At 39.2% G+C, this 22,117-nt stretch overlaps 1 protein-coding gene across 4 annotated transcripts in view; it reads left to right on the top strand.

Moving 5' to 3' along the window:
• The window catches only part of HIVEP3 (HIVEP zinc finger 3), a 456,791-nt gene that overhangs the window by 71,765 nt on the left and 362,909 nt on the right, over nucleotides 1-22,117 (top strand). The gene's annotated exons all lie outside the window — the stretch shown is intronic.

The following is a 22,117-nucleotide window of genomic DNA, read 5'->3' as shown; positions in this document are numbered from 1 at the left end:
CCCAGGGTCCTGGGATCAAGCTGCATACTGGGGCTCCCTGCTCAGCTCTCCCTCTGCCTGCTGCTCCCATTACTTGTACTCTCTGTCAAACAAATAAATGAAATCTTAAAAAAAATAAAAGTATGCTTAAGTTTTTATATTTTTAAAGATTCTGCTCAATTATATTTATTAGAAGTAGAAATAAGGGGCAAAGAATGTCAGGATATCAGGAAAGTGAATATTTAATGACCTGATTAAGATTTTTTTAAAAATTTATTTGACAGAGAGAGATGACAAGCAGGCAGAGAGGCAGGCAGAGAGAAAGAGAGGAAGCAGGCTCCCTGCCGAGCAGAGAGCCCGATGTGGGGCTCGATCCCAGGACCCTGGGATCATGACCTGAGCCGAAGGCAGCGGTTTAACCCACCGAGCCACCCAGGCGCCCCTTAATGACTTGATTAAAATAAAAAATTCTGTTATGAATAAAATTGTGTTTTGCATTGAGATGAATATATATTCTCTTTTTACATGTGGCTCAAAAATCAGTTTTGTTAATATTGCTAAATAAAAATACTAATTAATACTGTAGGTCAGGCCAGGTGCCTCAGACTAAAGTAAAATATGATCACTAAGGTGATTTAATTATCAAAGTGAAAAATTATCAATAATGAGAATTGAATAATAAGAAACAAAAATAATGATGTGGAGACTGAAGACATGTATTTTTGTGAATGACCTTTGGTAAGTCCTATGCCATGGTTTTCTCAGCTCTAAGACAAGAAGATTAGATTTAATTATCTCTGAGGAATTTTCCAGCTATCATATTTCTGTATTTCTATAATACATCAGTGATTGCCAGTTCTATGGTCCCAATGTTTGCTTTTCGAGTGCATTCCCAATTCTGTTAAGGAAAAATACGTGGTAAGCCCTAATAGAAACCATCTGTTAGAAAAGGAAGGAGACAGAATTGCAGGGTTCTCTACCTGCTTCCTCTATATGTAATATTCTCTAGTCCTTCTAAGAGAAAGAGAGGAAGTGTGCGTGTGTGTGTGTGGTCAAAGGGGGGGGGGGGGGAGAAAGAGCCAAGCACTGAGAGAGAGAGAGAGAGAGAGAGGATGGCCTTCCTATCTTTCTCAAGGCTTGTCAGCACCTGCATGGTGGACAGCACCACATTTCCTCTAAGCCCAGGTTGCTGGAGTTCAATAATCGGGTTTCGGGTGGTTTGCCTTCTTTAAAAAACAAACAAACCGTGAAACCAGAGAGGGCCACACAGAGGGTTTCAAGGATAATATTCTAGATCTTAAATTGAATGCTTAGTTTAAGGATGTCATTTTAATTTTGTTCTTTATAACAAACATGAATTCTTTTATATCAACTTTTCCATGACACAACTGAGTTAAAAATGTGTACCACATTTATTTATTTATTTATTTATTATTATTTTTTTTTACATTTATTTTTTTTTTTAAGATTTTATTTATTTGAGAGAGAGAATGGCTGAAAGAGTACAAGCGTGGGGAACAGCAGAGGGAGAGGGACAAGCAGACTCCCCTGCTGAGCAGGCAGCCTGACGTTGGGCTCCATCCCAGGATCCTGGGACATGACCTGAGCTAAAGTCAGACACTTAGCCAGCTGAACCATCCAGGTGTCCCATACATGTCACATTTAAACAAAACAAAGAGACATTCTCATTTAAGGTGAGGCTTTATGTTCAGAGGAATAATTAAGAGACTATTATATATCAATCCTAAAGAGTTTCAGTCATATAATTCCCTTCTTTCTTAAGGTATAATATAAAATGAATAAAGCCAGCAAGTTAGATCCCATATGAGAACAATATAAACAAGAAAATAGCAAATACTCTTCACTTTTGAGGAGTCCAGAAATGCTGGCTGAGGTATGACCAGGGGAGCATTCCAACCAGGTCCATGAGAAGTTCCACAAAGCAGAGGTCAAGAGTGGGATCTTCTCTTAGAGCAGAGTAAGAATTCTGAGTAGAGCCCAGATCCTCCCATACTTTTTATTAAGGTTACAAGAATGATTCTAAGAATCATGTTGTCACTAACAGAAAACAAAACCTCAGGCAAAATTTTTATTGTGTGAAGTTCAGGAATGCTTGGACTGCAGACTCCACCATTTGTGTCTCTGATCATTTATTTTTGTCCCTGGGGGAAAGACCAGGGAGCCACTAATGTTCAAGTCCTTTCAGACCTCCTGTTCATTTGTCAGTTCTCAGCCTCAGTTTCTTTATAGTTCTGATAAACAGCATTAGCCAACCCCTTTTTGTGGCTTGGTTACATTGGGTTATCTGGGTTCCCCTCCCACACCACACCTTCCCTTGGTCTTCCTCTTTCTCCTGTTCCCTATAACATTAATTCCTGGCTTTCAGCAGATGTTTATTTAGCACTTACTATGTGTTGGATACTATGCCACGTGCTGGAAATGAAAGGGTGAACCACATATCCATGATCTACACTAATGCTGTTTATGGTATAGTGGGGAGGAGTAAAATAGACATTAAACAGACATCTAAAGAAATTGATATACTGTTGACCCTTGAAGAACATGGATTTGAACTGTGTAGGTCTACTTACACATGGATTTTTTGCGCGTGTGCATGTGGATTTTTTAAAATAAATATAGCATAGTACTGTGAATTTATTTTCTGTTTCTTATGATTTTCTTTTCTTTAGCTTACTTTATTATAAGAATACAGTATGTAAAACATACATGAAATATGTGCAAATCAACTATTTATGTTATTGGTAAAGCTTCCAGGCAACAGCGGGCTATTAGTAGTTAAGTTTCTGGGGAGTCAAAAGTTATACACAGATTTTCAGCTGCTCAGAGGGTTGGTGCCCATAGCCTCATGTGTTTGAGGAGCAATGATACATTTCGATTTCCACATATAGCAAAGATGAGGTGCTCTGAGAGGCAATAACAGGAAGACCTACTGTAAATTGAGTAGTAAAGGAACTCAGCTTTGAGGATGTGGCATTTAAGTTGTGACCTGATGGAGCAGACAAGTGCAAAGAGTGGGCAAAAAAAAATTCTATTGCTGTGCAGAAGCTTTTGATCTTGATGAAGTCCCAAAAGTTCATTTTCACTTTTGTTTCCTTTGCCTTTGGAGACATATCTTGAAAGAAGTTGCTGTGGCTGATATCGAAGAGGTTACTGCCTATGTTCTCCTCTAGGATTCTGATGGATTCCTGTCTCACGTTGAGGTCTTTTATCCATTTCGAGTTTATCTTTGTGTACGGTATAAGAGAATGGTCGAGTTTCATTCTTCTACATATAGCTGTCCAATTTTCCCAGCACCATTTATTGAAGAGACTGTCTTTTTTCCATTGTATATTTTTACCTGCTTTGTTGAAGATTATTTGACCATAGAGTTGAGGGTCCATATCTGGGCTCTCTCCTCTGTTCCACTGGTCTATGTGTCTGCTTTTATGCCAGTACCATGCTGTCTTGGTGATCACAGCTTTGTAGTAAAGCTTGAAGTCAGGTAACATGATGCCACCAGTTTTATTTTTGTTTTTCAACATTTCCTTAGCAATTCGGGGTCTCTTCTGATTCCATACAAATTTTAGGATTATTTGCTCCAGCTCTTTGAAGAATACCGGTAGAATTTTGATCAGAATGGCATTAAAAGTATAGATTGCTCTAGGCAGTATAGACATTTTAACAATGTTTATTCTTCTGATCCAAGAGCATGGAATGGTCTTCCATCTTTTTGTGTCTTCTTCAATTTCTTTCATGAGTGTTCTGTAGTTCCTTGAGTACAGATCCTTTACCTCTTTGGTTAGGTTTATTCCCAGGTATCTTATGGTTCTTGGTGGTGTAGTAAATGGAATCGATTCTCTAACTTCCCTTTCTGTATTTTCATTGTTAGTGTATAAGAAAGCCACTGATTTCTGTACACTGACTTTGTATCCTGCCACGTTGCTGAATTGCTGTATGAGTTCTAGTAGTTTGGGGGTGGAGTCTTTTGGGTTTTCCATATAAAGAATAATGTCATCTGCGAAGAGAGAGAGTTTGACTTCTTCATTGCCAATTTGGATACCTTTTATTTCTCTTTGTTGTCTGATTGCTGTTGCTAGGACTTGTAATACTATGTTGAACAAGAGTGGTGAGAGTGGGCATCCTTGTCATGTTCCTGATCTCAATGGGAAGGCTGTGAGCTTTTTCCCATTGAAGATGATATTTGCTATGGGTCTTTCATAGATAGATTTTATGAAGTTCAGGAATGTTCCCTCTATCCCTATACTTTGAAGCATTTTAATCAGCAATGGATGCTGGATTTTGTCAAATGCTTTTTCTGCATTGTTTGAGAGGACCATGTGGTTCTTCTCTCTTCTCTTATTGATGTATTCTATCACATTGATTTGTGAATGTTGAACCATCCTTGTAACCCAGGGATGAATCCCACCTGGTCATAGTGGATAATCTTTTTAATGTGCTGTTGGATCCTGTTTGCTAGGATCTTGTTGAGAATCTTAGCATCCATATGGAAACAGTCAACAAAATAACAAAACAAAGAGGCAACTCATGGAATGGGAGAAGATATTTGCAAATGACAGTACAGACAGTACAGAACTTCTCAAACTCAACACACACAAAACAGATAATCATATCAAAAATGGGCAGAGGATATGAACAGACACTTCTCCACTGAAGACATATAAATGGCTATCAGACGCATGAAAAAATGTGCATCATCACTAGCCATCAGGGAGATTCAAATTAAAACCACATTGAGATACCACCTTACACCAGTTATAATGGTCAAAATTAGCAAGACAGGAAACAATATGTGTTGGAGAGGATGTGGAGAAAGGGGAACCCTCTTACGCTGTTGGTGGGAATGCAAGTTGGTGCAGCCACTTTGGAAAACAGTGTGGAGATTAAAAGAAATTAAAATTAGTTTCCCTATGACCCTGCAATTGCACTACTGGGTATTTACCCCAAAGATACAGATGTTGTGAAAAGAAGGGCCATCTGTACCCCAATGTTTATAGCAGCAATGGCCACAGTCGCCAAACTGTGGAAAGAACCAAGATGCCCTTCAACGGACGAATGGATAAGGAAGATGTGGTCCATATACACTATGGAGTATTATGCCTCCATTAGAAAGGATGAATACCCAACTTTTGTAGCAACATGGATGGGATTGGAAGAGATTATGCTGAGTGAAATAAGTCAAGCAGAGAGAGTCAAGTATCATATGGTTTCACTTATTTGTGGAGCATAACAAATAACATGGAGGACATAGGGAGATGGAGAGATGGGAGTTGAGGGAAATTGGAAGGGGAGGTGAACCATGAGAGACTATGGACTCTGAAAAACAATCTGAGGGTTTTGAAGGGGTGGGGGGTCGAGGTTGGGGGAGCCAGGTGGTGGGTATTAAGAAGGGCACGTATTACATGGAGCACTGGGTGTGGTGCAAAAACAATGAATTCTATTATGCTGAAAAGAAATTAAAAAAAAAAAAGAATTCCATATGTGGACAAATCACCTATTTCTTTTTTCCTTTATACTACTGTGTTTAGTATATGGCACCAGATTTTTTTCAGGTCCTCTGGTGTCAACACTCTTTTTGTCTCAGGCCTTTATGTACACTTAGTTTCTGCTGGGATTTTGTCCTCTCTTCTCACCTGTCTCCTCCCTCAGGTCACAACTTAAATGGCACATCCTCAAAGCTGAGTTCCCTTACTACCCAGTTTACAGTAGGTCTTCCTGTTATTGCCTCTCATAGAATATAGCTGAATGAACTAATGATGAACTAATGATAAACTAATATAGCTCATCTTTGCTATATTAGTTCATGTATCTGAAAAGTCCATGGGTAGGGCTACTATCAGGTCTGGCTTCATCAAGGGTTCAAATGCTCTAGACCAGTACTGTCTAACAGAGATAGAATATGTGGCCCATGCATCATTGCTCCAACATGAAATCAATACAAAAATCACAAGTGAGATATTTTACATTCCCTTTTCTTACTAAGTTTTGGAATCCAGTGTGTCTTTTACTTTTACATTATGTCTCAATTGGTACTAGTCACATTTCTTTTTTTTTTTTTAAGACTCTATGTATTTGACAGAGAGAGTGAGAGAGAGAGCACAAGTAGGCAGAGCAGCAGGAGAGGGAGAGGGAAAAACAAACTCCCTGCTGAGCAGGGAGCCCAGTGTGGGGCTTGATCCCAGAACCCTGGGATCATGACCTGAGCTTAACCATGGCAGCCGCTTAACCAACTGAGCCACCCAGGTCCCCCTCAATTTGTACATTTCAAATACTCAATAGCTATGTGTGGTTAGTGGCTACCATCTGGGACAATGAAGGTCCAAGCCTTAGACCCTCTCAATTTCAATACATGTGAGAATGAACTAATTTGTCTTCTGGAATACTGAGCAAAAGCTTCTTTTTATCTCATTGGTACAAAAAAAAAAAAAAAGGTCATGTGATGATGTTGAACTAACACTGTGACCACAAAGAATGTGGTTGACCCTATGATTTAGGCCCAAATCATAAGCTCTACCTAAGGAGTGCAGGAAAGGGGTAGACCCCACCTGACCTCCACATATGGAATAGGCATTTGTTATTTTGGTCACTTGGTATTCAGTTATCTGGCTTTGGGTAGTAGTGTTTGGGAAGTCTGTCCTCCCCACATGGAGGACTGGAAAGCAGACTGTTAATGGAGATTATCTCTAGGAATGAGATTCTGGGGGTTGTAAATGGTACCACTTTTTTGGTTTGGTTTATGTATTTCATGTTTTAGTTTCTTGATATTAGCATGTGCTATTTTATTTTTATTTTTGTTTTTAAAGAAGAGGATAGGGAAACAAGGTTTCCTTATTCTAAAATGGTCAGGACTAGGGTGCCTGGGTAGCTCAGTTGGATAAGCATCTGCCTTTGGCTCAGGTGGGATCCTGGGATCAAGCCATGTATCTGGCACCCTGCTCAACATGGAGTCTGCTCCCTCTGCCTTTCCTCCCCTCCTCGCTTGTGCTCTCTCTCTCAAATAAGTAAACAAAAATCTTTTAAATAAAAGTGGTTAGGACCAAATGGGAGAATAGTATAATACTAGGGTGACCAAATATTTTGGTTTGGATTAGGAATAGTCCTGGACTTAAAGCATTATGGATATTGAAAACTTTAATTCAGAGTTTAAAACAGTTTCTTGAGATTAATAGGATGATTTGATAGAAATACCATGAAGCCCAATAACTTGCAGAGTATTCGCATTTTGTATTTCTATATCCTTAGGAAGCAAGGCATTCCAAGAGTTAATTTTTCTAATACCTGAAGCTTGTCCTTTAAGCATCAAGTGTTTTAACCTTAATCACTTCTGATGAAAATATTGCTCTGATGTATTACATATTTTCCCAACTTCTTAAGTAGAGTAAATCAAACATAATTGAACTACTTTTTGACACAAGTTACTGCAGAGTTTTCCACTTGGTGGGCAACCACTCACTGGTGTGTTGTGAATGAATTTCAGGTGTGTGGAAATATGATCTACCTCTTATGGAAGCCAGATGGGGCTGGGGGGGCTGGAGGCCCCTAGAACAGTTGCCTCTGGCTCTCTTCTCCAGCGTGTGTCATCTGAATGGATTAATTTTCTGTGTGCATCTTGACTTGGAAAAGGTAGTGAAGCAATAGTTACTGCTTTGTGTTAAAATTCAAAGATCCTGGCAGGGCCACCTCATGTGGTCTTCCATCTTGGGGTGGTTGAGGGTGTTTTACATTTACCTTTGAACTGAATCTCTCCAGAGGACTATTGCCCTTTGCTCTTTGTAGCACTCTTCTTCTTTATTTGCTAGCAATTGCCATTGCTTCATCTTGACTTTGCTATCTTATCTTACACAGCTTGATTAGGTAAGGTGAACTATGCTTGAGTGTAGCTTGTCTCTCCCACCAGCAGATTTAGTAGTGTCTATCCACCATGTAGTTAAGATAAGCTTAGAAAGGTCACATTATGTCTCTTTATTAGTGATAGTAGGTGTGTTATAGAGCTCTTTATTCTTTATTTTTATTTTTTAAGTAGTTCTCACTTGAAAAAAATTTTACATCTTTTATTTGTATTTGAATTTGAGCTCCCTATTCTTAAGAGTTAGTGTGGTTTATGGATACATTATATATATTATAACATATATATAATTTCAAGGAAACTACAAATAAATTACTGGATGATAGCATCATAGTGTAGTGTTATAAGGAAGAAAAGAATATTTGGTATATATGCACATATGTATACAGAGAAAGAAGGAGAAATTTAGAAAATATGGAGGACAGTTATAGCCTTTTTTCAAACCAACCTCGTAAAGGTCAGTTGTTATGCTCTCTCAACAAATGGTCTCTTGTTACCATTCTGAAACCAAATGTCCTTCTGGTCAGACAACTGGTGTTATCCAGTAAGGCATTTCAGATGCTTTTGTGTTCTTATGCAAGAGTGGACCTCTTCCAGCATTGTAAATGACAGAGGGAAATAGTGAATGGGCCACATAAAATCTTAATTAACATTATTCTGGGGCAGTCTAGGTCAGAAGTTAAAAGCAAGATCTTAGGAGTCTATCCTGGGATTGAATTCTGGTTCTAGCACATACTAGCTCTGTGTATTGGACAAGTTTCATAATCCCTCTGAATCCCAGTTTTCTCACTGAATTTTTATGTGATGAAATGAGAAAATATTTGTATTGTCTCTGACTTGTAGTAAGCGATCACTACATGGTATTGTTGCATTGTCATTACTGATAAATAATAATAATATATGCAGTAGTTAATGGTTAATGACAAGGCTTACCTTTGGGCAAATTACCATAAATAATAAAACATAAGTATGATATTTTTGTCGTTGGCCTAATTTTGAGTAATCAGTCACCTGTCATATTTCTCACGAAATAGTGACATGTATGAAAATTCTGAAATTGACTTAAATGAAATGAAATGAAATGAAATTCTCTAGAGTTAATTTATTCTTAGCTAACCATACTGTTTGCTCTATAACATCATATTCTTTGCCAGGCAATTGCAGACTGGTAGGTGCTTTCAGCCAGACAATTGTCCTGGATTACAGCTGACTGATATCCAATTTATATAGGTTCCACCTTCCACTTTGTGAAAATTGGTGTACATCATGTATATTTTACTTAAACTCCTATGGGATGTTCCTGCATATCTTATATTTCTAAAAAAAAAAAAAATAACAGATAGAGGTGTTTCTGGGATATCTGTCATTGTAAGTCCCCTTAGGGAAGTTTCCAAGAAGGCAATGATTATTCTGACCACCTGCCATACCTTCTTCTGATTGCTATGGCAAAAGATGCTTCAGTGCTACATTAAAAGAAGTAGGGTTCTGGTTTCTACTCACAGATGTAGTGAGCTCGAAAGAGAATTAGTCCCAAACTTACAGTGAAAAAAGTCTTGACAAACAGAAAAATCACAGCCTTTCTTGAGTGTACTGGAGTACTGAGCTTTCTGGGAAACCAGCAGTGTCAGAATTTAGGAAGAGACAGGATCTTCAGGGAGAAATGAGACATAAACGCTTAATTACCTGGGCAGGACACAGCCACACTCTTGTAATAATTCATCCAGGGTGATTGATAAATAGGTGGAGTCTGGCTGAGTGCACACTAGCAAAAGAGGGTAAAGCTAAGGGTCACAAATAAAGGAGATCCATGCCCTTTGGCAGGCATTTCTGCATAATCCCACCATGAACTCACAGAAATGGTTGGGAGAGGCTGCAGAAAGTCTCCTTTGTAGTACATTGCTGAAGAAGAGGAACAGAAGTTGCTGTGGGAGGGATAAGAAACTCCACCAGGATTCTTCTTCTTCTTTTTTTTTTTCTTTTTAGGAATAAAAGCCTTAATTTGTGTGGTATGTGTGTAAGGATGAGCACCATTATCCTTAGGGTACTGGTGAAATCCTACTATATCTGGTTAAAGGGAACAGGAAAAAACTCTTAACTTCTGGGGAAAATGAAAGTACATATACTAGATTCAGAAGTAACCCAGAGGAGGGGTAAGATCACTGAGAAGGCTACATCTCCAAGACTCAATGATACAGTGTTTGTCTAAGACTGAAGTTTAATCAGAACAACAGAGAACACTTCCTTCTTCTCTCCATTCCCAAATCAGGTTAACAGCCAACAACAAAAAGATAGAAAAATAAAATTAAAAAAGAAAGAAAAGATAGAACAAATAAAAAAGCAGCTAGCAAGATAGTAGATTTTAATTCAGTCATCTCAATAATCACATTAAATGTGAATGGTCTAAATATACCAGTTAAAAGATAGAGATTGTCAGATTGGATTAAAAAAAGCAAGACCAAACAATACAAAACACACTTCAAATATAAAGACAGGTGGGTTAAAAGTAAAAGGATAAAAAAAGATACGCCATGGAAATACTAACCAAAATAAAGCTGGAGTTTTCATATTAATATCAGACAAAATCGAGTTTAGAGCACAGAGTGTTCTCAAGGATAAAGAGTGATTAGATAATTATAAAAGGTTCAATTCACCAAGAAGTAACAATCCTAAGTAGGTATGTACTTAACAACAAAGTTCTGAAATACATAATGCAAAAGCTGAGAGAATTGAAAAATGAAATAGACAACTTCATAATTAGAATTGAAAACATCAATGTTCTTTTCTCTGTAAATGATAGAAGTAGGAGGAATGTTAAGAATATAATGACTGGAACAGTGTTGTCAACCAACTTTACCTAATTGATATTTACAGAATACTCTACACATATTTCTGTAGTGCACAGGGAACATCACCACAAGATACTATATTCTGGACCATAAAACAAACCTTAACAACTTTAAAAGAATGAAATTATATAAAGTATGTTTATGAACTATAATGGAAGTAAACCAGAAGTCAGTAACAGAAATATACCCAGAATACTCCAAAATATATGGAAAATATACCACATACATCTAAATAACCTATATATCAAACAGGAAGAATTTGAAGATATTTTTAACTGAATAAAAAGGAAACACACATATCAAATTTGTGAGGTGCAGCCACAGCAGTGCTTAGGGGGGAAATTATAGCCTAAATGATTTATATTAGGAAAGAAGAAAGGCCTCCAGCCACTAATAGAAGCATTTATCTTAAAAATAGAGAAAGAAGAGCAAATTAAAACTAAAGCAAACAGAAGGGCAGTAATAATAAAGATAAGAGCAAATGAATTAGAAATAGAAAAGCAATTCAGAAGTATCAATCAAACCAAAAGTTGGTTCTTTGAAAAGATCAATGAAATTAATAAACCTCCAGCTAGCCAGACTGACAAACCACTGAGATGGCCTAGAAACTGCATCTCTATAGTAATGAGCACACTCAGTGCCCAGATATGAGTTTCTAAATGCCAATTATGGGAACTCCAATTATGTAGATTTTGAGACTGAGGAGGGAAAAAATAAGATGATCCTGGAGCATCTGTGGTGCCATGAAATAAAGAAGTGCTAATCAGCAACAACAACAAAACAACAGAGTTATGTGAAATACAAGAGCTATCATGATGGATGTCTCAATGGTCCAAGTTGGAACAATTTCAGACCTCCCCCAAAGGATATAATAGGTCATAACCAATAATAAATAAATATCCATGAGTTCACATTGATAAAAAGAAAAGTAGAATAATATGGTTATTTAATGAGGAGAAAGGACAACTCTTCTTATAGAAGAATTGCAATTAATATATATAGAGGAATTGTGGGAGATATAAAATCACCATTGGAACACCACAGCCATAATTGCTGACAGTTGCACGAGGAATCCTAAAATTAGTGAGTGAAAGTCTAAAGAGAAACAGACATTTGCAATGGTTTATAGTACCCTCCCCCAATATTTGCCAACTACCAAGGGAAAAATAGTAACTTTTTAGTGGAGAAACCTGGATGCCACTTCCTTAACCAAGGGATCAAGGTTAACATTACCAGACACCAGACATACTGACATTGTGACCCCTTCATTGATTTGATGTACTGAGAAGGCACATCACTTTGGTGGTATTCTTGCTGAAAACCATAACTCCAATCTCATCATGAGAAAACATCAGATAAACTCAAATTGAGGGACAGTCTACAAAATACCTGACCAGTGCTCTGTAAAAGTGTCAAAGGCAGAAAAGTCAAGAAAAGCCTGAGAAACAGCCATAGACCACAGGAGACCCAGGAGAAAGAACCAAATGCAACGTGCAATCCTGGATTGAAACCTGGAACAGAAAAAGAACATTAGTGGAAAACCAGCAGAATTAGAGGAAAATGTATAGTTAATAGCATGGTACCAGTATCAGTTTCCTGGTTTTGATCATTGTACTGTGGTTACGTGAGATGTTAATTAACATCAGGGAAAGCTGGGTGAAGGGTATGTGGGAATTCTTTGTACAATCTTTACTATTCTTCTGTAAGTCTGAAAGTATTTCAAAATAAAAAGAAAAAAAATTGGGAGAGCTTTTGATGACCTATCTCCAAGGAAAGAAACAGAAGCTCTTTTGTACTATTAGGGAGTATAATGGACACCTTAAGCCTGTATATGAGAGTTGTTTAGAAAAGTGTCTTGCATACTACCTCACCCCCCCCATGTGATTCACTGCACTCTTGGGACTCCAACCTGAGAATTACTGATGGGACCATCTGACCAACTTATTTGAAGACATTCTGTTTTTTAGAGACATTTTTTAGCTTTTTCTAGATCATACTTTGGTTTTGTATCCTGTCTCAACTAGGTCTTGGAAGTGATGATGACTTTAAAATTCTTTAAAAAAAAAAAAACAAACCAATTATATTTATCTTTCTAAGAAAGATTACTGACTGTGATCATTGGGGCCCAGGGGTACAAATTGGCAGTTCCTCTTCTAATTCAAACACTTTCTAGCCAACACAGCTTTTGTCTGATTGTTTGTTTATTAGATTTGCAGGGGAGCATGATTGCTATAGCTCTCCTTTGCTTACACTACACTGTTTCAGACTCTTATGTTATTTGTATGGCCCCCGAAGGCCATCTGAGTTTTGGATCCCAGGTGAATGTAATAAGTTACATGTAATTTGTGGTAGTTGTTCATGATCTTTTCTAGTCAGAGCTCTTTTCCCATCTGACTGCAATTTCTAATCCTGTTCCTATGGATTGTTTAGATTCCTCTTTGCAGTTGTGGCCTCATATCTGCATTTTATGATTTCCCTATGTTTGTTCTTGCAGCATTTTTGGGTGGGCTGTGGGCTGCCAGAAAAGAAACTTCCCCCTTCCTTTACCTCATAGACACATAGACTTTATTTAGCCAAGATATGCAAACTGCCCAGAAGCCGGGTGGTCACATGGAAAAGGGAGTCAGGTGGCCTGTCTCAGTGTAGGACCTGGAGTACCCATTTGGGGCACATGACTGCCATGTCACTGGCTGCCCCATGTAGAATTTTATGAGGTCTGAGGAGCTTGTTTTTTTTTTTTTTTTTTTTTTTTTTTGCTATATCATATTCCTTTTGCACTAGAAGTTTCCAACATAGGAGGGACTTATCTAATCACTTGGCTTAATGCTTCCTTTGGAGAGAATTCTTACCAACATTGGGCTCTCCCAGCTTTTGAACTCAAACTCAGTCTGGTAAGGCCATATCATCATCTGGGAGTAAAAGGAGAATCAGACAGACTCCAGGAATTGGTCAGCTGAGCAGTCTCTGCCTCCAGCTTTCTGACATATTAGAAAGCCCCTGTTCCCGTACCTTCCAACTCCTTTCTTGTTCTGACTTTAACCAATGGTATTTATGTTATACTGTTAATAGACTGAATCTATGGACATAATTTTTAGACTCCTTCATCTGTTAGAATATCTCTATATCACATTTCTTCTGTTGGTATCTGGACCTGGCAAAATTTGATGAGACCACAGTTTTCTCCAGCTGAAGCCAGCAGTAATTTTTCACTAGGATTTTCAGAAGTACCTATGGAAATTTAAAGAGGTGTATATACCAAGGTCCTCCTGTAGAAACTTGGGAGAACCTATATTTTTCTAAAACTCTGTAGGAATTTTGATATGCAATCTTAAACAGGATCCTCAGGCTTCCAGGGACTTTAGCTCACATATTTTCCTAATTTATCTTAATATATCTTTTTTTCTTGTTCGTAAGTTGATGACTATTCCATTAGGGCATTGATTCTAGACAGGGTCAGAGATTTTTTTTCCTGTTGTAGAAACACTTCTGCTGGAGAGTCTGTGAACTTCCTGGTGACATTCAGCATCTGCCATAGATCCATGAGGTCCCTGAGGGGTCTCCTCACATCTTAAGGTTTAAATGTTCTAAGGTTTTGTTGTTGTTGTTGTTGTTGTGTGTGTGTGTGTGTGTATGTGTGTGCATGCATACTTGTGTGTAATGTGCATATGTGTGTGGATGTGTGACTTTAGATCCCAAATTATTTACTTTTAGGTAAGCAGAAGCAAGAAGGGGGACACACCTTGGCCTTGGCTGTTTTTTTTTTTTTCTCTTTTGTAAACTATCCCATGAAGTCCCCCAGACAAGCTGAATGATTTAAAAAGAAGAAGGACTTGAGCCATCCTAGGATATTGTTCAGCTCTAACCAGTGACATCTTCTCCAAGGGATTTGGAAGAAAACCATCATTAACTTCATTTCATTGTCTTCTTAGGCATCACAGAAGGTCTTATGGCCATACCTCTGGTGGGCAGGTCACCCTTTTTGGCGTGATTTGGTAACTTATTTTCTGCCTTTATCATATCTTCCTTCTTTATCTTTGGAAGAGGAAAGACCATGAGATGGGAATCAAATGAACCTAGAGTTTAATCCTCATCTCCTCATTTGATGATTATTTTATCTGCCTTTGGACAAAAAATAGAAGCCTCACCTTCATTATCTGTAAGCTAGGGCAGAAATCTGGCTTTGATGGTTGTAGTAAGGATCCAAAGTTTACAAAAAAGGAAATCAAGGCAAGAAAAGATTAAGCAATTAACTCAAGGTCTACAGAGTTTGAACCCAGATGGTATGACCCCACTCAGAACCTATCTGCTCAGTCCTTCTGCCATGCAGCTCTACAGAGAGCCAATATGAACTTCTTATCTGTCTCAAGATGACCCAGTGTAGAGGTTTATAAAAATACTGTCTAGTGTCCTACATTGGAACAATTCTTGAGTTAGGTGCTTGGGATATTTTCACTTTGGCTGTGAGCCTGGTAAGGAATGCTGGCAGTGCACTCTGCAGGTGACCAAAGAGAAGGTGGGCATGCACATGGCCATCGGCAAAGAGGGATTTGGATGGGCTTTGGTTTTCTGGCCCAATAGGAGGTGTTTATAGTTAAAAATTAAAATTACTACTTTAAAAATGAATGAATGAATGAATGAATGAACTAAATATTTACTAAATGCCATAACAATGGGGGAATTCCCAACAGGGTGCCTGGAACATAGTAAGCTCTTCATAACTGCTCATCTCCATCCTCTCCTCCTCCTCCTCTGTTTGAATTTAGCTTAATCTGTTATTTCTTCCCCATAAACTGAGGTCACTATCCTTTCCATTACATTATTCTTAATCTCAATCAGGTATTGGTGAATACTAGTTTTAGGGTGCTATGACTAAAGTGCCTTTTGAAGAGTGATGTGAGACTAGAAAGGATGGAAGATACTTTGGATGGCAGAATTGGGTCCCAGATGTCAGGGTAAAATGATGGACTGATTCTCACACTATGAAATATAATGGAGCTAAATGTAAGGTCTTGTTATGGGGCCCAGAAAATTAATTGCATAAGTGCAGAATGGGGGAGATGTGTGGCTTAGCAAGCGTGAAAGATACTTAGGAGATGAAATCGATATTTGTATTGGTTAGGGCACATATTCATTTTCTGTCCTATACCTAAAACTGCAATGGTATAAGTAAATGAAATGTGTCTCTCTCTTTCACAAACTGAGAATAAGCAGTACAGGGTGTAACAACAGCACCAGAAACCCAGGATCCTTCTATCTTGTTGCTCCACTACCCTTCATACACAAGGCTGTCAGGTTCCCATTTCCAGTCACTGGGAAAGTCTAGAGGGAAGGGAGGGCATGATCCTTCCTTTTAAGAGCAGGAGTAGGAAATGCTACAATTCTCATCTGCTTATATGCCATTGGCTAGAACCTAACCTCCTGGCCACATCTTCCTACAAGGCAGGCTGGGAAATGTAGTCTTTAACTAGTAGCCTTGTTCCTAGCCTTAAAAAAGTACTGGTATATAAGGAGAGGAGAATGGATACTGATTGAATCAGTAAGAGTCTTACAATTAAGTCAATATAATATAATATTTTATATATATATATATGATATAATAGCACAATTTGTTTGCAACAACAACAAAAAAAGGGTCTTGGGTAATATTACATTGTGTTGATAAAAGTGTAGTATCTTGTAGAACTGGGGTTAGCAAACTTTTTCTAAAAAGAGCCAAACAGTAAATATTTCAGAATTTGCAGTCCATGAATGGTTGCAAATTATTTTCTGCCTTTTTTTTTTTTAATTTTATTTATTTGAGAGAGAGAGAGAGAGAAAGCAAGCATGAGTAGGGGGAGGGTCAGAGGGAAAAGGAGAAGCAGACTCCCCACTGAGCAGGGAGCCCATCCCCCAGTGATCCCAGGAGCTTGGGATCATGACCTGAGCTGAAGGCTGACACTTAACTCACTGAGCCAACCAGACACCTTGCTTTTGTTTTTTACAATCCATTAAACATGCAAAAACCATGGATTATTAAAAAAAAAAAAATCCTGCACCAAAGGAGTTTGCCAACTCCTATTCCAGAGCAATGATGGTGATAAGTCTGGGACCAAACCTTAAGATGTGTAAGAATGTGTTCAGAGTTAGTGTCAGGTTGGAAAAGGACTCTGGATGAATTTGCAAGAGCAATTATTGAAGGCGTTGTTTATTTTTAGTTTGGAGAAGCTAAGATTCCTGATGGCATTGTCTTTGGAGATTTGAACCACAGTTAAATAGTGTGTATCCGAAGGGCAGAACTAGAATCACTGAGAGGACCCACGAGAGACTGACTGCAGCCCAGCATAAGGAAGGACTTTCTCATTTATGGAGCCCTTATCACTGGGCACTATTCTAAGCTCTTTACATAGATGGTCTTGCTTTGTTCTTAATAAGTCCCATCAGATAAGTGCCATTCTTACCTCTACTTTCCAGGTGAGGTAAAGCAGCATTAGAAGTTTATCTAACATGCTCAGGCATACATACTACTAAGTACTAGAGTTATACTAACCACAACTCTCTACTCCCTACTCCCATGCAAATTAAATGAAATTAGATATGAATGTAGTTTAGCAGCACCAGGCACAGAGCAAGTGTTGTTGCAGGCGATAATCATTATTATACCCTCTAGGAAGTACTCTCTCTCATCATGGTGCCTGTATTGGTTTCTAATGGCTACTGTAGCAGATGACCACAAACTAGGTGGCTTAAAACCAGGTATTTGTTTGCTTAAAGTTCTGGAGAACAGAAATCTGAAATCAGTTTCACTGGGCTGAAATTAAGGGGTCATCAGGGCTGTGCTCCTTCCAGAGCCTCTAGGGAATGACTCTGGCCCTTGTCTCTTCCAAGATTTTGGTGGCTTTCCAGTTTGTGGCCATATCACTCCAGTCTCAGCCTCTATGGTCACACTGCCTCCTCCTCTATGCCCTCCACCTGCCTCTTAAAAGGATACTTTGATTACATTTAGGGCCCTCCCAGATAATTCAGGATAATCTCCCTATCTCAAGATCCTTCAGTTAGTCATACTTTTTGCCATATAAGGTAATAGTCAGCGTTTCCAGAGACTAGGAGGTGGATCTCTTTGGGGGCTTAAGCAGAGATGGGGTAACCACATTACCTTCTTAACACTATTAGGGGAAAAAAAAAATCACAACTTTCTAATATTCTATGATTTACTGATCAAAATCATAACATTTACTTTTTCTTGTGTTTTTTTTTCATGAAGATAGAATATATTTTGTATAAGATATGATTTAGAAGTAATATATATATATTTTTTAAAGATTTTATTTATTTATTTGACAGAGAGAGATCACAAGAAGGCAGAGAGGCAGGCAGAGAGAGAGAGGAGGAAACAGGCTCCCTGCTGAGCAGAGAGCCCAATGCGGGACTCGATCCCAGGACCCTGAGATCATGACCTGAGCCAAAGGCAGCGGCTTAACCCACTGAGCCACCCAGGTGCCCTAGAAGTGATATTTTTAAAAAGTAGTCTCAGTCTGACATTATACATTCTTTTCCCTATTGATTGAAAATTCAGTTTTCAGCAAATGCTGCACTTGAATCTGTTACTTGACTTTATTCATTTCTGTTCATCCATTTTGTAGGTTTCCATATCTATGCTATATACTGTTTTATTTATGATAGTATTAAAGTATATAGTTGATCAATTCAGTCCCCCCCCAACCTTCTTTTTTAACTTTCTTGGCTAATTGCTCTTCTACAGTTTTCTTTGTCATTCTGTATTTCAACTTTAAAAACTTCCTTATTATCATTTTAATGTGGTTGTGGGAAGAGAGGAGATAGATGGAATTCTAATTGTCTGCCTTCCATAATGATCCTCTCATCCAATTTTTTATTCTAGTGATTTTACTTACTCATTCTATTGAGATTTTCATTTTTCTGTTGTTGCAATCATATGAAACTTTAATTCCTGATATCTCTGTCTGTCTAATATTTCAAAACTTCTCACAATTAAGCTTTACAACCACATTATCAATTATTTTTATACTTAACCACACCTTTTATTGGCTTTATTTCGCATTATATTTTCTTATATAACATATCTTCTCCTTTCTTGAGTTCATTATTCTGGCTTTTTTTTTTTTTTTTCAGAGTAGATCTTCAAGTAATTTTTTAAAAAATTTAATAAAGGAGTATTGGGGTGATATAATTTCTGTCTTTGAACATGCCTTTCTTTTGTCATCACATATGAGAGAAATTATAGTTTGGCAGCTGGTAGAATTCTTGAGTTACAATAATATTCTCTTAGAATTCTATAAAAATTGTGCCACTGCCTTTGCAGAGCATTGAAGATGAGAAGTATGATATGCAGTCTGATTTTCTTTTCTTTTAAGCAGCCTGATTTTTCTCCCCTATCAGGAAGCTTGTAGTTATTTCTCTTTGTTCTTAGAGTACCAGCTACATCTAGAATTGAAAATTCTTTCAGTCACACTGCTGCCTAGCACTTAGACTTTTATGATCTAAGGCCTAAAGTCTTTCTTCAACTCAGGGAAATGATCTTCTTTTTCTTCTTTGATTATTGCATTCATGAACAATGTTGTCTCTTTCTGGAACTCCTGTCAGGCTAATTTTGGATATTCTGGATCTCTCTGTTATATTTTGTGTCTCCTCTGATTCCTTAAACAATCGTTTCCTCCTCATCTCCTCCTCCTCCTTCTTCTCATTCCCAAATGAGCTGGGGGCTTGCCCCAATTCAGCCTTTGACTTCTACCCTTATTAGGGACAAATTTTCCACTTTCCAAAGGTGCTGTGGAATGATTGTCATTCCATATGGAAACAACCAGCTTGTTCCTAATGTCCTTTAATTTGCTTCTGAACTGATGCCCATGACCTTTTGTTCACTCTCTGATCCTCTGAGCTTGGGATTTTCCAGGACCCTTTTCTGGAAGCTTATGCACTTTCTTCTTAGGAAGTCTGTGCAGGACATGGGGTTTTTCAGCACGTCCTCACCCACATTCCATCTACTTCACATCTTCTTCATATTTTCCAAAATGCTGACTTTATTGATGGCATCTTTCTCTGGTTCCCAGCACTGCCACTCGGATTTTGGTTGTATAAATTTTTCCTTTGGAGGAGTGGAAGTAAATGTATGTGTCCACCTAACCATCCCAGAGACCCAAAGCTCCAAAGTGGAAATAGAGGAGAATGAAGCATCATATGGATTCTGGACCAAATGACCTTTCAGCCTCCTCTGGCTCTGGGAGGCTTTTCTTCCAGGTCTAAAGATTAAAGCAGCATAATGAAAAGGTTTTAGAATCAGCTTTCACAAAAATGTTCCCAAAATGTTCTCTCTGTTGGTCAGGAGAACAGAATGAGGTGAGACAAATGGCGGGTCACATTAAATGTGCCGAAGAGAGGGCAAGAGGGACGAAGCTTAAGTCAGAGCCACGGTGACTCGGATTGATCACTGCAAAGGCCACCCAACTCTTGAAAAGTCGTGTGATATCATGAGGCATTGTAACACCAAGTGAAGAAGCTTCCTTCCTTCTCTAGTAGTTTTCTGGTGGGTCAGGGCTGCTCTGTTTAAGGGAAGAGGATGGACTGACCTGCCTGCTGGGTTCCCTGACAGCCTTGGGATATTATGATTGTGACACCTCGGTTCAGGGGACGTTGGATGGGCAGGAAAGAACGGCAGCGGATAAACTTCCAAGGGTGAAAAAATCTTGTCTTCACCCAGCCTTACTGACAATTTTATTTTTTAACACGTGAGAGACTGTTTTTGTCAGGAACACTTTCTCCAAATCTTTAAAACCCAACGGAGATATCTTTAGTTTCTTCCCCAACATGCTGGGAAGAAGAGGAATTTCAGCGGCTCCCTCTCTCCCTGCTGCTGGAGGCAGCTCTGGCTCCCAGCCTGGCTAGAGACTCTGTCCACATCCCTTAGCAGTCCCCTCCCCCAGGGCTGGGTACAGAGAGAAGCTGGGAGAGGGCATGGGGCCAGACCAGGGAAAGGAGTGCAGGGCTCCCTGTGGTAGGTCTGAGCCTTGTCACATTGCCTCCTGGGCTCAGGTCCCTGGTGGCCAAAGGCGCGGGAGAGCCAGTTCCAACCTGTGTGGCTGGTGACATTTCCGGCTGCCAGTGTCTAGCCAATCGGGGCCCGGCCCAGCTAGCTAGGGTGATGACACATGAAATATGATAATTTTCTGCTAAAGAGCCCTGGAAGAGAGGAGAGAAGGGACTGTGTGTGTGGCTGGGAGGGCTCAGCATAGGCAGTGCCTGCCACGAGGTGGGAGGGGGACAGCACATTGGTTTTAGTGGTTTGCCAAGGGAAGGAATGGGCTCTGATGCTAGGGGGACATGCTAGAGGGACATGCCCCAGGGAGTGGCTGTAGGAACACCAGGGTTGCTCTTTAGGTAAGCTGCTCCTGCTGCTGCTGCTGCTGCTGCTGCTGCTGCTGCTGCTGCTGCTGCTGGGTGGGACCAGAGGAGAAGCAGCCAGTGCCATTCTGGAGCTCAGGGGCTCCTGGATGAAAAAAGAAACCAGAAAGGGCATTTTCTCTCCTTTCAGACATAAGTGAGGTTAGGAGTTTTGGTTCCTTCTTGGTGCTACCTCTTTAAAAACCAAAACAAAATTGGAATAAATACCATCTGGGTGGCTGAAATACTTAATGAATAATTTAAAAAAATGGGGGTTGGGGATTATCTTCCCCCTCCCCCACTGCATGTTTCTACCTCATGTGCTCAACCTAGGCCTGGGGGAAAAAAAGTGTTGTTAACAAAATCTCAAAGAAAGGCCTAAGTCTGAATCTAGAGACTCTAAAGGTTGGGGCAGTAGTTTTGATTCCAGATTCTGGTTGGAGAAAAAAAAAAAAGTCTTGGAATAAGATCTGGTCCTAGATTACATTATACTTTAAAAATTGTGCCAACTCTTGAGGGGGCACAAGTCCCCACTTCCTTCAGCCTCTTTCGCAAGCTCCCTGGTCCTCGGACAGCAGTTAGGGGCTTGCGAGGGGTGACAGGCGTCCCCCGCATTGCCTGACCCCGTCAATGTGTGTTTAGAAGTGAAGGATCATGGTGTTTACGTAACACACCAATCAGTCACCGAGAAGCCCATCACTGCAATAAATGTGTCTCTAGTTTTATACCTTGCATTTGTCTTCTCCCTCTCTCTTTCTCTGTATTTTGTTAAAAAGGCACAGATAAATGAAATCATCATCACTTTGTGCAAGCCTGCCCTGTGGCTGTAGGCATGGGACTAGCCGCCTGTACTTGGAGGAAGAGCTATTCAGAAGTGGTAATTGGTGTACTGTATCTTTAAAAGGTTAAAACCCCTTTCAAAAAAAAAAAAAAAAAAAAGGTCTGGACTCATAGTGGAAAAGACAGGCAAGGCATGGGTTGGCTCTGGATTCAGCAAACAGCTGCTGATTAGATTCTGTGTCTGCAGGCTGAATTT

The sequence above is a fragment of the Mustela nivalis genome, assembly GCF_964662115.1.
Source record: "Mustela nivalis genome assembly, chromosome: 10".
NCBI classification, from domain to species: domain Eukaryota; kingdom Metazoa; phylum Chordata; class Mammalia; order Carnivora; family Mustelidae; genus Mustela; species Mustela nivalis.
Note: the sequence above shows the minus strand (reverse complement) of the source record. Positions and strands in the feature narration are given on the sequence as shown.